General features: G+C 33.5%; 1 long non-coding RNA gene across 1 annotated transcript; it reads left to right on the forward strand.

Annotated features, from left to right (window-relative positions):
* The first annotated feature begins 447 nt into the window (after window positions 1–447).
* On the forward strand, window positions 448–11220 carry LOC309632777. Its single transcript, XR_014247065.1, has 2 exons — window positions 448–8158; window positions 8462–11220. It is a non-coding gene; the product is annotated as an uncharacterized lncRNA (long non-coding RNA).
* The last annotated feature ends 6550 nt before the right edge of the window (window positions 11221–17770 follow it).

Consider the following 17770-nt stretch of genomic DNA (forward strand, 5'->3'; position numbering starts at 1 on the left):
AAATGTGATGGACATAATGTGCCCCTATAGCCTGGTTGTTGTTGTGACTTCCATTTCTTCATTATTCTCTGCCTTTTTACATCACTTATTCCTGCTTCGAAGCCCAGCATAGATCACAAACCCTCATGCTAGTCTCATGGAAAGCTCAAATTTGAATATTGATTTCCTTCAATGGGAGATTTATTAAGTTGCACCAAGCATTGACTATCACCCTCCACCCTTTGCTTATCTATAAGCAATAGAGAGCAAACAGGCCAAGAAGAAAGTAGAAGCCTAGTGCTTTTTTTTTTTTTTAATTAATTTATTTATTTTTGGCTGTGTTGGGTCTTCGTTTCTGTGAGGGCTTTCTCTAGTTGCGGCAAGCGGGGGCCACTCTTCATCGCGGTGCGTGGGCCTCTCACTATCGTGGCCTCTCTTGTTGCAGAGCACAGGTTCCAGATGCGCAGGCTCAGTAGTGTGGCTCACGGGCCTAGTTGCTCCGCGGCATGTGGGATCTTCCCAGACCAGGGCTCGAACCCGTGTCCCCTGCATTAGCAGGCAGATTCTCAACCACTGCGCCACCAGGGAAGCCCCCAAGCCTAGTGCTTTTAAAAGTGGAATCATAGGGTTAGAACATGACACTGAAGTTCAGGGTTTGAAAGATAAGAAAAAGCTGAGGGGTCCAGGTTCTGAAGAAAAAAACAACAAAGAGGTTATTAGCTTAATATTCTATACCACTTATCCCCTCAAGGCATTTTCATATTTATGTGCATGGACTAAGAGATCAGGAAGGCCAACAGAAACGTGAAGCTAAGAGCCCTGAAAACTAAGCAGAATCTTTGGTTGTCTTACAGTATTTGGGTTTTAAAAGGTGGAGTACAGGCCATGGCTAGTATGAGTAGCTCTAGTAAATATTTCAGGTTTGTAGCTGAGTCCCATAAAACTAGTAAAAACAAACCATAAATAGACAAGTCCCTATAAAGTCTGAATCCCATTATACCTATTATAATTGTCAGATGAAAATTAAATCCTTTCTGGGGGAAGATAAAAGCTACATCTCTAAAATTTTTCATGCACAGTGACTACTATTACATCTAAAACTACCAGACACATCTAAATACAGTACTAAATTATTTAAAACCAACATAAAAAATTCAACAAAAATAGACCCATGTATGATCAAGACTGTGGAGTTATTAAAAACATTAAAACAACTATAGCTAACTGTACCTAACAAGATGAGACTTTCATAGGAGAATTCAAACAGAGGAGATAACAAATTGGATAACCTGGAAAAAAGAAAATACAGTAGAGCAATTACTACCTCAGTGGGTGGTTTTAACAGCAGATTGGATGAACAAAAAGAATCAGTAAAGTATAATATAGGTCAGTACAATCTGAAGAGAAAATGGATGAAAAATGGAGAAAAGAGCATAAGAAACATTTGGGACAAAGATCAAAGTGTCAATCATCCTAATTAACGTACTAGGAGATAGGGCAGAGTGGAGTGAGGCAGGGCAAAGGGAAGAAAGATATCAAGGATTTAAGAGTAGTTACACCCCCCCAAATATGATGAACATAAAGAAAACCATGCCTAGAAAAATAATTGAAAATTGCTAAAAAACAAAAGATAAGATCTGAAAAGCAGCCAAAGAAAAAAATAACACTACCTTCATATGAGCAATAATAAGATTGACAGAGGCATTTTCAAAAGAAATATCTGTATGTGGAGTTATTGTCTCCTTATGCTTTATTGTATTTCATTTAGAAATAGTTTATTAAGTATTAATTTAGATTACCGTATTATTTAAGGTAATAAATAGTTCTTTTAGCAGTGTGGTGGTCATGAGTTGCAATCCACTTATCCCTCTTCAGAATTAAAGATGTTTTTAGCCCAGCTGATGCAACTGTTGCCGGCATCCAGCACTCAGCTGTCAACCCTTAATAGAGATTACCACCATCATGCTTCATGATTGCCTCAACTAAAGATTATCACAAAGGTTATGACCCCAGCTCTGATTGGTCCACATCCAGTGATTGCTCAACACATGCGCAAAATTAACCTGCGTTCTCATTCAGTCTTGGAACAACTCGGATGGGTCACCCCATCCTCAGTACTCCCTGCAGAGGTAGCTGGGCCCTTCCATTGAAACTGCATTGCACCTTGACTTCTTCCTCTGATCCAGCTTCCTTCTTTCCTCATGCAAGGCTCACGACCACAGGAGAACTCCTTAATAAACCGCCTGCTCTCTGCTTTCTGCTTCAGAGTCTACTTCTCAAAGAAACCAACTTGTGACAAGTAGGTTCCGTATTTTTTCCCTCTTCTTGGGGCAGACCTTTATTCTTGGTTCAATTGAAATAACTTTGCATGATGTTTACTCTCTCAAGCTATTTATGATGTTTTGTACTAGATATTTATATAGAAACTAGAATAAGATTTCTATAGCAAAGAGATATATTAAATCAAATAGGAGTAAAAGAAAGAGTATCAGAGGAACAAAGATAAACGAGCTACAGATTGGAATCTCTCTATTCACCTAAGTGTAGCAGTTTGGTATAGTTATATATCATTAGTAAAAGAGGAAAGGGGATTGATTTCCAAGCGTCTGCGTGAGAGCTTTAAGGAACTTTTGACTATCACCAAGGGATGCTATATTTGAACTGTGGAAAGTTCAGAAATAACAAGAGTAAAACCAATGAATCACCAAAGTAGTAATTAGTAAAGTTTAAGGTACATGGGAGCGCTCAAACCAAACATGGAATGAAGCCCAGGGGTATAATTTTATAAAGCAGTTTATACAGTGAGAAGGCAGTGACTGTTTTTTTACTGTGATTGGTTATAAAACTAGAATTTTCTTAAATTATAGGAAATTGGTTAGTGGTTATCTTGCATCAATTTGGGGAAATTTTTTAAAGTTTTGCTTAAGATTTCCAGATGCATAAACAAAAAGTGACCCAGGTCAAGTTAATCTTGCAAAATAAGCTAAATTAAGCTTTGCTTATAGGACTAAACTGGTTTCATCTGCTCAGGGAATTTTCAAGAATGGTCTCCATGTTTTGTTTTTTTGTTTGTTTTAACATGCTAATGATGTCACAGGTATTGAGCAAGTTAAGCAAGACAGGTGTTTTAGAAAAATATATTTACCTGTCGTAGTGTGTAGTGTGATAGTCATGTATTTTTCTGTTTAGCATTTGAGAGATAAAATGTTAAATACCTTTTTATTTTTACAATGAAGTTTGTATTAGTTGAGTATTTTTAAACCATTTTATTAAGACATGATTAGCATACCTTACAATTGACCCATTCAAAGCTTGCAATTCAATTTTTTTTTTTTAGTGTATTCACAGACAGGTGCAGTGACACCCAGTCAATTATAAAATATTTTTATCACCTCAAAAGGAAACCCCATATCTTGTAACTATCATCCCTTTAACCCTTTGATCTCTACACCCATCCCTAAGCAATTACTAATCTTTCAGTCTCTCTATATTTTTCTGTTCTAGTCATTTCATGTGAATGCAATCATAAAATATGTGATATTTTTTGACTACTTTCATTTACCATATGTTCTCAAGATTCATTCATCTCGTATGTATCAGTACTTCATTGCTTTTATGTCTGAATATTATTTTGTATGGGTATACCATATGTTGTTTATTCATTCTGCAGTTGATTTATGGATTGTTTCCACCTTTTGTTTTTATGAATAATTTTGTTTAAACATTCATGTACAAGTTTTGGTGTGGACATATGCATTTATTCCTCTTGGGTCATAGGAAAACTCGACTTTTAATCAGTAGAGAAACTACCAGAGTGTTTTCCAAAGTGTCTAGACTATTTTACATTCCCACCGGCAGTGTATCAGTGTTCTGATTTCTCTATTTTTTCACAAACACTTGTTGTCTTCCTATAATACTCTAACCAACTCATTGAAGTATGAGAAGTGGTGTCTCATTGTGTTCTGGATTTGCATTTCCATGATAACTAATGATGTCAAGCATCTTCTTATGTGCTTACTGGCCATTTGTATATCTTCCTGGAAGAAATAACTATTCATATCATTTGCTCATCTTTTAATTAGGTTGTCTGTGTTTTATTATTAAGTTGTAAGATTTCTTTATATATTCTTGATACAAGTCCCTTATCAGATAAATGATTTGCAAATATTTTTTTTCCTATGCTGTGTGTTTTCACTTTCTTGATGGTGCTTTAAAGCAATAAGTTTTTAATATTGATTAATCCAATTTTTTGTTTGTTGCCCATGTTTTTGTGTCACTTCTAAGAATCCTTTGCCAAACCTAAGGTAAAAGAGATTTACCCTTTTGTTTTCTTATAGGAGTTTTATAGCCTTAGCTCTTATATTTAGGTCTTTGATCAATTTTGATTTAATTTTTAAATAGGGTGTAAGGTAAGGGCCCACCTTAATTTTTTGCACGTGGCTATTTAGTTGTCCCAGTATCAGTTGTTGAAAAGACTCTTCTTTTCTCTTTGGATGGTTGTGGCACCTTTGTAGAAAATCATTTGGCCATATGTGTATGAGGATTTTGGATTTTCAGTTCTCTTCCATTGAACTATATCTCTGTTCCTCTATCAGTATCATACTGTCTTGATTACCATTGCATTATAGTAAGCTTTGAGGTTGGGGAGTGTGAGGTCATATACTGCAGCGGTCCCCAACCTTTTTGGCACCAGGGACCAGTTTCATGGAAGACAGTTTTTCCACGGACTGGGGGGCGGGGCAGGGGATGGTTCAGTCTGTAACGCCAGCGATGGGGAGCAGTGGGGAGCAAGCGGCAGATGAAGTTTTGCTCACTTGTCCACTGCTCACCTCTTGCTCTGCAGCCCGTGGGGCGGTGGGGGCTGGAGATCCCTGATATACTGTGTTTTATTTTTCAAAGTGTTTTGGCTCTTCTGGGTCCCTTATAATTTTATATGAATTTTAGAATAAGCATGTCCATTTCTGTAATGAAGTCAGCTGGCATTGTAATGGAGAATGTGTTGAACTTGTAGATAAGTTTGGAGAGTGTTGCTGTTTTAACAAGGTAAGTCTTTCAGTCATGAACATGGATTGTTTTTCCATTTATTTAGATATAGTTTAATTTCTCTGAATATTTTGTGGCTTTTATATTATAAAAGTTTTTACTTCCTTTGTTAAATGTATGCCTAGTTTTGTTTTTTTTTTCCTTTTCATCTTACTGTGAAAGGAATGTTTTTCTTAATTTCATTTTAAGATTGTTCACTGCAAGTATATAGAAAGACTATACAAGTGTATGGAAAGATTGTAGTAGAGGATGATTATTTCTGCCTAATTAAATGTTTTCTATGAGGCAGATATACAAAGTCATCAATGTTTTGGGTAATATATACATTTTCTAGAGAAAAAGAATGAAACCAGAGAAGACAAAATAAGACTTTAAGGCTGGATGAGATATTGGTTAAAAAATATCTTTACAGATAAATATGAATTTAATTATTAGAAGGCGCTTTGTGAAATTATTAAATATATTTAAGTAGAAAATGTAGTTTCTACTTATTTATTCACTCATTCACTCAAAATATTTAAAATTTACTAGATGAAATGAATTTTGATGTCATTGGGAATACAGTAGTGAGCCAAATGCCTACCCTTGTGTACATACTTGTTTAATCTTCTTTATCATTCACTAGATTATAAACCACATGAGGTCAGTGATTGTCTTATTTACTCTTGCATGGTAAGAACAACTAAGAAGTTATGCTAATATATAGGAGTGGCAGTTAACTATAATAAGGAGATTTTGGGGAAGATTAACCTTTAATCTGAAAACTTAAGAATAAATGTGGTATGCAAAATAATGGGCCCCTCAAGATGTCCCATCTTAATCCTGGGAATCTATGGACATGTTACCTTACATGGAAAAATGGGACTTTGCAGATGTGATTAAGCAATCTGAGATCAGAAGATTATCCTAGATTGTCTGGGTGGACCTATGTAATTACAAAGGCTCTAAGAAGTAAAAGAGGGAGGCAGGCGCTTCAGTGTCAGAAGGAAGTGATGTGAAAAAGACTGTACCAGACATTCTGGCTTGGGGATAGAAAGAGTGACCAACTAAGGGCTGCAGGCAGGCCCTGGAAGTTTTAAGCATAAAGAGGATGAAAAAGATTAATAAGATACATAAGAGTTAGAATAAACAGTGAAAATGGTGAACAAAGAAGACAATGTTGATATCATGGTTTCCTCCTTGGGTAATGGGTGGGTGGTAGAATTGTTGAATGATATATCAACACTGAAGAAGATTTGGGAGAATAGAAGTTCAGTAACAGATATATCAAGTAATAGGTTTCTCTCAGTTGAGAGATCAGTTGGCTTTATGAGTTTGACAAAAACAAAAAAACCCCAAGTATTCAGGGTTGAATATATAAAATGTAATTGAAGCAGTGAGGAAATTGTTTGTATACTTTGCCAAAAAGACAGCAAAGAAAATATGGATCTAGAACATAACCCTGGGAACATTAACATTTAAGGGATTTTTTTTTTAAACACTAAACTTTGAATGTGTTATTGGGTTGGCCAAAAAAGTTCGTTCAGGTTTTTCCATAACATGAAAAATCTGAACCAACTTTTTGGCCAACCCAATACTTTTGCTCTGCTGTATAGCAGGCTTTAGAGTCAGAGAAAACAGGATATAAACCGTGCTTCTGTATGGATACGTCAAGTTCCTTAAGTACTTTGAAACAGTTTTCCTATTTTCCATTGGGTATAATAATTTCAAATTTGATATTTGTGTGAGGGAAAAATAGGATATAGTATGTGTGATGCCTAATAAAATGACTGATTTATAAAATTGATGAATGATTTTGTGACTACTCTGTTATGGTCACTAAACAGTGGCTATTGTTTGATCATTTATTAACTATAATTTCTAATATGATTTAATATATTTCATTGTTTCATAAAGTACAATTTTCTTGCTCTTAGATAATAAAATGGCAAAATCTTACATATAAAATTTGACTTAATGCTTCCATAAAAAACTAATCTATGGAACTATGGAAAAATATTTCATAAAAACAGAACCATGAACAATAAATCAAAATATATCCATTGTTACAATAAATTAATATTTTTTATTGGTTTTGTCTCAGGGCATGTTCAAATTAATGCAATGCTTGAGATTAACCACAACATTGCAAAGTTTGTTATTAAAAACACTATTAAGTGATGCATTAACTAAAGAAATAAAGCCTAGCACAACAAGGTGTTCCTCCTCTGCTCTTTGTGTTTGTGTCTCATTGTTAAATATTTAATTATCACACCTTCCCTAAAGGTTATCAGAGATTTCAAAGCATAAATATTAGTGTTTCTTCTCCCCAAATAACAAATTTTCAAATCTTTCATATAACTGTTTACTAATGATTGTAGTCCAGGAATGTAATAATTCTCGATTCCCTGTGTTGCTACTGTAATTTTTGTTAGACTGGAGTTTAGAATTGAATTATTATGTATCCTTGTTTTTTTTCAATTAAATTGTAAGACCTTTGACTGTAGCAGTTATGCTTTATAATTGTGTAATATCTTTTAGAGTAGCAAGTGCAATGGTGGATACATAATAGATATGTTTTGATTAAGAAGTAAGCATAATCCCAGTTATTTTATTTGACTAGTTACATAAGAATATTGATCTATTTTTTTCTTATTTGATTTATTTAGTTTTGCAGTAGTTGTATAAATCAGAGATTATAACATCAGTTAAAACAACCAGGAGTGCTTGACAAGAAAAGCAGCAAAAAAATAACAATAAAAAAGTAATAACTTTAAAAAAATAGCTGTGGAATAATTGCATCAATAACCCAAACAAGTTAAAGTCTGTAAGAACTGAAGAGTTGTGTGGAACTGAAATTTATAGAGTATACACATGCATACATGCACACACTTAAACACATGCATTTACACACTCACAACATTTTCACGCACACTCACACACACACACACACATACATGATTTTTTTTATCCTACTTGGCTTCCAAGTGGAGATAAAGAGTTGAAACTTTGATCAGCTATTATACATACATATTTAATTTTTCTCACACCAGTTGCTATACAAGTTGGCAATTAAAATTTGTTCCCATAGAATCTTTCAAATTATATAGTGTCTCTTGAGATCTAGAATTGCTAGTTAAGAAATTATGAGGGAGGGGTGAGATGTGACAGGGTGAGAGAGTGGCATGGACATATATACACTACCAAATGTAAAATAGATAGCTAGTGGGAAGCAGCCGCATAGCACAGGGAGATCAGCTCGGTGCTTTGTGACCACCTAGAGGGGTGGGATAGGGAGGGTGGGAGGGAGGGAGATGCAAGAGGGAGGAGATATGGGAACATATGTATATGTATAACTGATTCACTTTGTTATAAAGCAGAAACTAACACACCATTGTAAAGCAATTATACTTCAATAAAGATGTTTAAAAAAAAAAAAAAAAGAAATTATGAGGCCCAGAAGAAATTTCTTACAGAAGATGCTACAGTATAAACGGTACTTCTGCAATTTTTATAAAAAATATGTTTTGTATTAGCTCAGGCTAATTTTCTATAACAAAATACTATAGACTGGGTGGTTTAAACAACAGGAATTTATTTCCCACAGTTCTGGAGACTGAAAGATCACCAAGATCAAGGTGGTATCATGGTCATTGTCTGCTGAGGACTCTCTTCTTTGATTGAAGATGGCTATGTCCTCACATGGTCTTTCCTCAGTGCAGGTGGAGATAGAGACAAGGCAAGCTCTCTAGTGTCCCTTCTTCTAAGGACACTAATCTCATCATGAGGGCCCAACCTCCATGACCTCATTTAAGCTTATTATCCTCCAAAGGCACCATCTCCAAATACCTTTACACTGGGCGTTAGAGCTTCCGTATATAAACTTGGGGGGAACAATTCAATCCATAGCCCATATATATTTCAAAAACTGTTAATACCTTCAGACCTTGAGAGAACATTTTCCAATAAGAGTTAGAAACAGAATAATCAAAAATTGTGGTAAGTGTAGCTTCCTGATAACAAAATCCATATTATGATGGTTTTAGGATGTTGATTAGGAAAGTCTCAGTTTATAACACAAACAGTTTCACAAAATGTTAGGCAATTTTCATGGCTCTGTTTATTCATGTTCTGTGTTTATTCAGTGGTCTAGCAAGGTTCTGACCCAATTTAATTATTTGCCAAAATGACTCTATTTTTTAGTGTACTTAATTACTACTTGACTAGAATTGATGATTATAAATAAATTTTTGAGATAAAAATTTCATATAATAAATGAAATCCATAAGGGAAGGGATTGATCAATTCTTAACTGATTCAAAGTTAGAATATATTTTATATGACCTAAAAAAAATAGTGAAAAATAAGGAACTTTCAATAATATTAAAATTACCATCCTAACAATTGTAAAATATGTCCAAAACTAAAGGAAATACAAGGATCTAGACATAAAAATAGTCTACAAATATGCAAAGTAAATGAACAATTCATAAAATAAATTAACAGATTAAAATAATATGTTGGATAATAAAATACCAGTACTTGTTTAGAACCAAAATATTTGTAATGAAAATTAAAAAAGAAATCCTTGATTTTTTTTTTCCCCTGATGTGTAGAAACTAACAGTTTAGCATACTTTTATCCCAGCATGACTCTACTATTACTTTTTTCATTGAACATTTAAAAAAAAACAGGAATTTACAAGAACTATTATGAGTTCCATTTAATGATTAAAGTTGCTGTTTTCTGTACGGTTGGATCTTTAACTTTGTCATTTCATATTAAAATGAAGACATTTTAATATTTGTTTTCATGTTTGCAATTTGATGTGTCAGGTATTAGAGCATACTATTAAATTGCAGTTTTCCCATCCACACTGTTCTTGTCTCTTCTTCTCTTTTTCTGTCCTTTATTATCCTGCAGCTTCGTTTAACATGCTAATTTTGGTTTATATGTTTTCTTTCTTACTTAAGATGGAAGGAAGTTGTCATTAGCAAGGGGGAAGTGTTACTTTTGTCATTTTTGTCATGTAACGAGTACTATAAAAATTGCTCATTTAATGAGGATTGACAGCACATACAGAGAATGCATTCTAGAAAATCAATTTAAAGGATCACTTTTCACTTATTATCTAATTGTAAAGCAGTATAATGATATTACATATCATGTTAGAATTATAGTAAACAATTCAAATAGCTCAATACAAGTTTAAAGCATTTTCTTTACCCCTTAGTTTGATGTTAAAAAGTAATTGTCAGCCACTGTGAAAATAGTATACAGTGTTCAAGCTTATGGGGTAACTTAGTATATTAACATGTGTATGATATTGCTTATGCCAGCAGTATCTGGAGGTGTGCACATTTCCAACACTGTCACCTTTTAAAACCACATACTTGGATGGATTTGAATTAATCACACTCTTGAGTTAGGAGGCTGGAAGGGTAAAGAAGGTGTGTCTCTGAATGAAAATAATTATGTTTAAAGCTAATCTTAATCTGGGCCAATGATAGGCTACTGTTTGACTGCCTTCTCTCAGACTTAAGAGAAAAATAAGGGTAATGGAATGCCACAGTGATAAACCTTTCTCAAGTTAACTTTTACATTTTGTGAGGCATAGTTGTATGTACACCTATTCTTGTCCTTCAATCTGTTTACCCTAATAGCATTTTTAAATTATAGACAATATTCTTTTAAAGTCTGGTCACATTCACGGTTTTTAAAAGTCCGTGCTATTTGCAAGAAAGTGTCAGTATTTAAGGGTGTAGGATTAAATAGTTGAAGGGGCTTCCAAAAGTATTATCATCATCATTAAATTATATTAAACAATTTGAATAAGCTTTCATAACCGAAATCTAAATATTATACCACTAGATGGAGTTTTGGGTTTCGTGTTGGAGTGTTAGATACATGCTATAGATTTCCTGAGAAATGTATTTTATACTTACTGTAAATATCAGGAAGCATTCACTAGCATACTTAACTAGCTTTCTCTGAGTATTATTAGAATCTGTAATAAAAATTTAACTTCTAATGAGTGTCGTATACTAGTGATTAGAAGAACACTCGTAAAATAGAGCATAGCATTTTATTCATGCAAAACATAAATAAAATGTAAAACAATGTGGGAAACTGTCAAATTTACTGGAAAGCTAAAGCTAACACTCTGGGATAACACTTTACTTCATGGTTGTTTTAGTGACTGCTGACCTCAAGATTAAACAGTTTCACCTTGTTAGTCACTATTAGCGGCAGCTAACATATGGGCCCTGTGTGTGCTGGTGACAGGCACCAGTAACTCATACTATTTCTCCTTTAACCAGAAATTGAGTAAACCACGCTCTATGTGGTAGAATTTCAGGAAAGTAATACTCTGAGCATGTCTAGGATTCTTACTGGATGGGCATATGTCTATGCCATTATGAACAAAAAAGTCAGTATTGGCCAAGAAAACCTTCATGTATTAACAAACTGCTTAAAGAACAGAGCATAAACAAAGTGTGATTAAGATTTAAGGTTTAAAAAACATTCCTATAAATAAACCTCGTCTTGAAAATCTCAAAGACCCGTAGACCTCCAAAATTTCTGTAGTCAAACACAATCACTAATATTAAGGAGGCTTCTTGAATAATTCCTTAAGGTAGCAGAAACAGCCCATTCCCCAGAGAGTATATAGGTGAGGCACCTGGAATCTATAGCAATGGAAATTTACTTGGAAGTCAACATCCTAGTGAAATGAGTAACATAAATTCCTACATGTTATCCATATTAATAAAATCTTATTTTTATACTTATACAGCAAATGCTTAAGTAGCTATTCTAGGATTGTTTGTGGGGCAGTTTAGGGACTGAACATTTAAATCTTCAGGTATCTCTTTTGTTTTCTTTAAAGTTAGAAAACAGATTCTGAAACGGAAAGGAAAGTTAAAAGCTAGCTAATCTGTTTCCTATCAGGACAGGACAGAGGGGATTAAAACCGCCTGTGGTAAATGCCTACCAGTTCAGCTCTGCTTGAAATGACCTATCTTACAAGTTTGCTGCCTTCCTCTCTCAGAGAAAGTTACTGACAACTTGAAGAAGTTTGATATTGTACCATGCAGAGAGTTGAGATTGTACCATGCAGAGAGTATCATTCTAGACTCAACTAACATATCAGTTTATACGTTGTAATACAGATGAAAGGCACATCAATTCTGGGCCAACATTTATCTGTGCATTCCTCCTCTGTTCAGTTCTTACTTGTCGTATGTTTTATAATCCAAACTATGGATTCAATTCAATCTATTATCTTTGGCCAAGAATTTAAAAACAATAAGCCAAAATGTCACATTAAACATCACTCAATTGTTAAAGGAACAAAGTAAAAAATTATAGTTTAAAATAATGGAAACCTTCCTAAACGTGTATAATAGTGCTGCTCTTTTTACATCTTGTTTTGGCATAGATATTCCAAAATATTGATGCAACAAAATAGAAAAAAAAATGATTTATCTATGCAAAATTAGTATCTTCAGGAAAATAGTATAGTGGATCATGTAACCCAGAACTATTATATTCAAACCATGAATTTCTGGGCATTTCTCATATACAGTTTCAAGAAAAACATCAGTCCCTGAAATTTATTTCTTCCTGAAATTTGCCTTCTTAAGATACAAGCAACTGAATAATGCTGCTTCCTTTTGAAGAAAATGACTTTAAAATGCTCTAGGTAGAATGCAAATAAGGATTTATTTAGAATGAATATGAAGAGAATATGCATGTTAAAAGTCCATAAAATTATGTGACTTTGACTTTCAAACCCACATAAAAATAGTTATCAGAGTTAACACTGAGGCTTTAGATGAAAATAATTATTATAAACAGCATACTTAAAAAGACTTGGACTTATGACTAAAGTATAACATAGGCAACCAATGCTAATATGATTGTATCCATCACATTTAATAACAGCATGAATAAATCTCCATTTCAAAACTGATTTAAAATGCCCTGGATGACAGCCCTTAAAAGAGCATTCCTCAAATTTCCAACCAAAATTCCTTTGAAAACAGAAAATGAAGAAAACACAACAGGAGTGAGTATCAAATTATTGCTGCAATTAAATAGAAATTTTTATTAATTAGAAAACTTGGTGACCAGATAGAGAAATAAAATTGATAGACCAAGTTATTTCATTTACAAAAATGCACATATGAAATAAATAGGAAAAAGCTTCTAGTTTATAAATAGAGTTAGTCAATTATTTGCTCAATTATATGCAAAGTTTTTGGGAATCTAGATGAAATAGATGTTTCTCTAAGAAACTATAAATTATATAAAATGGTTTCACGTTAACTAGAAGGATACTTAGAGAAATAACGTTCAAAGACTAAAAATATAACAAAGGCAACCAAGCTGATATAATAAATCAGTCATTTTTATAACAGCATTAATAAATCTCCATTTCAAACTTTGGTTTAAAATGCTCTGGATAACATCTCAACATTCACCAGATACAGGTATTTTCAAGTAGGAGAAATTCTACAAAATTTCTAAGTAATATTTAATTCCAGTATTTTTTAAGTTTTCTAGACAAAAATGATAATTAAATTCTTCTGAATTATTTTTTGAAATCAGAAAACATTAATAATGTATTCATAAACCTATTGCAATGAGAGAATACTAAAACCAGTCTCACTGTTAATATTGGTGTAAAAATCATTACTAAAAATTCAGCAAACAGGCTTAATTCAAGAATGTAAACATGGTATAATATTAGGAAATATATTAATACAGTTCATCATATTAATAGGTCAGCATAAAATTCATACAGTCATTTCCTTGAAAATTTATTTGCTAAAGTTCAAAAATTATTTAAAAGCCTTAAATAAAAATAATGAATACATAAGCATAACATTAATTCATAAGCCAGTATTGTGCATAGTACAGTAACATAGGAATTAACACTAAACTCAGGAAGACTAACTAGGGTGTGTGTTATTAACACTCCTTGAATATTCTACTCAAAAGTCTAATAAATGGAATTAGAGAAATGAAAGAAACAATATAGAAAAATTTTAATTATGTACAAAAATTACCTTCAAATGTACAAAATGGGTTAGATGAAAGAAATGAAAGGTTAGATCGCATTTGTAACATGATATCAATGGAAGCACTTTTTAAAATGTTTACAGTGGGCAAATATAACCCATTTAAAAATTGAACACTTTTTTTAAGTCAGTAGGTGAAAGGGATTAAAAGGCATAAACTTCCAGTGATAAAGTAAAAAATTCATGCGGATATAATATACAGAATAGGAGTATAGTCAAAAATATTGTAAGAACTTTAAATGGTGACAGATGGTAACTAGACATTGTGATGATGTAAATGTACATAGAAGTCTAATCACTATGTTGTACCCTGAAAACTAATAAAACATATGTCAATTATTGCATCAATAATAAAAAAAGACAAGAGCTTTGGAGGTTTAAAAAAAAGCAATATGATTGATGGCAACAAAATATAAATACTCATTGAATATTTTAACAGGAAATCTGAAGGACAGCTATAGTTAAAAATCTTTAAATCTATAAAAGCTTTTGAAAAAAGCATAAAAGTAGACTTTCCTAAATAAATGGAATGGCATGTCAAATGTCTGGAAAAGAGCACTCATCATGGTAAACATACCCATTCTCTCTAAATCAGTCTGTAATGAAAATCAAAATTCCAAGAACTTAAAAAAATGACACCTAGAAACTTGATTCTAAAATTTATTCTTCCCTATCAAATACACACATGTAACAGAAAAGAAATTCACTAAATAAAAAGTTACTCATGTAGTAATTGACAAATAGAACAACAGGGGGGGAAAAAAAGACTTTCTGTAAAGAGAAATGATGAAGAGGGTTCATCATTTAATTTTACTGCCAACAGTAAAAACAAATTTAAAGTATAAATTCAAAGTTAAGTGTACACGTAAGAAGAAGTGGCACATTTCTAATCCTTGTACTTTCTTTTATTTCACATTAGGATACCCTTGAGTACAGCTTTGACTTAATCAGCCTTGTCTAAGTTTCCCACATCACCCGTCCAGGTTCTGAAGGAACATACCCCTTAGAGCTGGGAAACATGTGGCAGGAGAATGGATGGATAGGTGGACAGCCCTGACCTGACTATAGAATCTCTAGGAGATATTTGGATCTCTGAGTATTTTCCCAGGAATACTAAAGCCCTAGCCGCATGAGCGTGGGGTCAGCTAAGGGCTGCAAAGCACCATAAGCCCTCACTGGGGCAGCCAACTTTGCATCTTTCAGAACCAGTTCATAGACCTGGAACCATGGACAGATCCTGCTTAGTTGTGGCCACTCCTGGAGAATCATTTGGATCCAACAGATACCAAAATCTATCCCCACAGAGGGTTATCAAATTCCATCCACCTATTCCCATAACAGGAGACTTCTATTCCTACTTGCATGCTGGTTCTTAATAGGCCCTGGATGCCAGGCTCAGACACCCTGGGCAGGTCTGGCTTAGAAACACTAATGTGAGAACTCCCTTGAGTCAAGATGACTTGGCAGGTTAACCCAATGGAGCCTGAGGACAGATGAGTTTCAGTCCCACCAATTGCACCTCTAGCCGGTTGCTGCCTCTACTCCTAAATGATTCCTTGCTAGGGTTCCTTCTGGGGTGTCAGGCTTGGTCTGGTTTGGAATGGAATACTCCTGAATGAAACCCTAGATCCAAAAGGCACTGAAGAAGACCCCACAGACCCTATATTCGGATCAGTACTCCAAACTACAAGACCCTCCCAGGTACTCTATATCCCTGTTTATTTCTAAGGCCTGGATATAGTCAATCTTGACTGTGCAAATGACATTGGTGTTGATCTTAGTCTCTGGCTCAGGGATTTAAGACCTTCTCATTGCTGATGCTGGCTGAAATCAACAACAGATAGCTACTGTTGGAGGTGAAGCAGGTGGTTGACTAGGCGGTTCTGCCTCTGGGAATCTATACTCAATATAATTAATAAAATATATATTTTAATGTAATGACATTGATATACCAAAGTTTGAAATATTTAAAGTGAACGACAATGATATGCCAAAGTTCGAAATATTGATTCCGAGACTTGACATTTAGTTAACGGAGAGAGACTCATAACACATTATTGAACCTAACTCATTTAAGACATCTATCCAGATAAATAATGATGAAGTAAAATTTACAATTAAAATGAAACTTATTTTTTTAAATAAAGACAGTATATGCTTATTATAGAGAAGTTCTAATATAAGGAAACAATAATGAAAGCAATTACCACTCCTAGTCCTTCTAGAGAATTTTCATTTTGATTGAGATAGTTTCTTATCTTAGTATCTATTATTTATTTTGGAGCATTTGGTGTATATAAAATTGTTTTTGCTAACCTGTGACTTTTAAAAAATATCTAATGTTTAAAGATAAAAAATATGGGTCAGCATTAATAAAAATAAAAATCATGCACAATATCAATTACTTAGGGATTTTTTTTCTCCACATATATTTTTAGATATGATGTTTCTATATGTTGTGACTTTTAAGAACATGGAACACAAATATATTTTCAGGGGCTGGTAAGAAGAAAATATGGAGATATTGCTAATGATGATAAATATGTGTCTGGTGATTTACTAGTCTTTGTTAATTCAATAAAAAAGCCAAAAACTTATATAATTTAAGATCAGGCCATCAAAAATCCATAACAATGACTGTTGAACTTTTATTTTGTTCTCTATAGCAATGATGTTTTTATAAAGCGATGCAAGTAACTTGGGTCAGCCACTAAATGGGGGGGGGGGTGTTTAGAAGAAAAGATACCAGTTTCATGTTAAGCAGTCATCAGGTATGTTTCGAGATTTCACCTATACCACACAACAAGGATATATTGATACTTACTGGGTGACACTTCTTGGGAATAGCAAAGAAACCGAAGCAGATGAGGAATTGCAGACGGGGTCAAACTTTCTTCTTGAAAATCATCTTGGGTTACAAACAGCATCATAGCACATACTAGACCTAGCACATACTAGACCTAGAATCTTTAATTACAGGAATTTGACAATTTCTTCTGCCTTCAGTAGCATTTCTTGTGTGATTGGCATCCCTTTGTATGTATTTTAATAATTAAACAGAACACACTTGAATCTAGATATTTTAATGTCTTCCTTTCTGGTGCCATGGAACACCTGGTTCTAGTTTTGCAAGAAATATGAAATTGGAGTTATTCCTCCAACACTGAGTGTTTGTTTTACCAATAAAACATAGCTGACTGTTTAATTTCCAGATGTTATATATAAAATGCTATATATATGCAAACTATATATTATATATAAAATCTCCAAACTATGTGTATAAATATTGCTTGATTAAACAACTGGGAGAAGGCATGTGTACACTATCTTAGAATTCTTCATGTCACACACAATATATGTACACATACCCACCCCATACTTTCATAACATTTCTCTATATCTTATTTTTGTTATAATTATCTAACATATATTTTATTTTCTCATTTATTGTCTCCTACTAGAATTTAAGGTCCATGAAGGCAGAAATTTTGTTTGTTTTCTACTCTACCCTCCATTGCTTGGTTATGCCTAGCTCATCGTGTATATACAGTAAATATGTGTTGATTGAATTAACAGATGAGGGCGATATAATTCCCAGTTTATGAATGAGGAAACTGAAGTTGATCATTTAGTAACTTTTCCAGTGTCACAAAAATCATAAAGAGTGGAGCTGGAAAGTGAAT

Source organism: Balaenoptera borealis, assembly GCF_965194805.1.
Source record: "Balaenoptera borealis genome assembly, chromosome: 8".
NCBI lineage: Eukaryota > Metazoa > Chordata > Mammalia > Artiodactyla > Balaenopteridae > Balaenoptera > Balaenoptera borealis.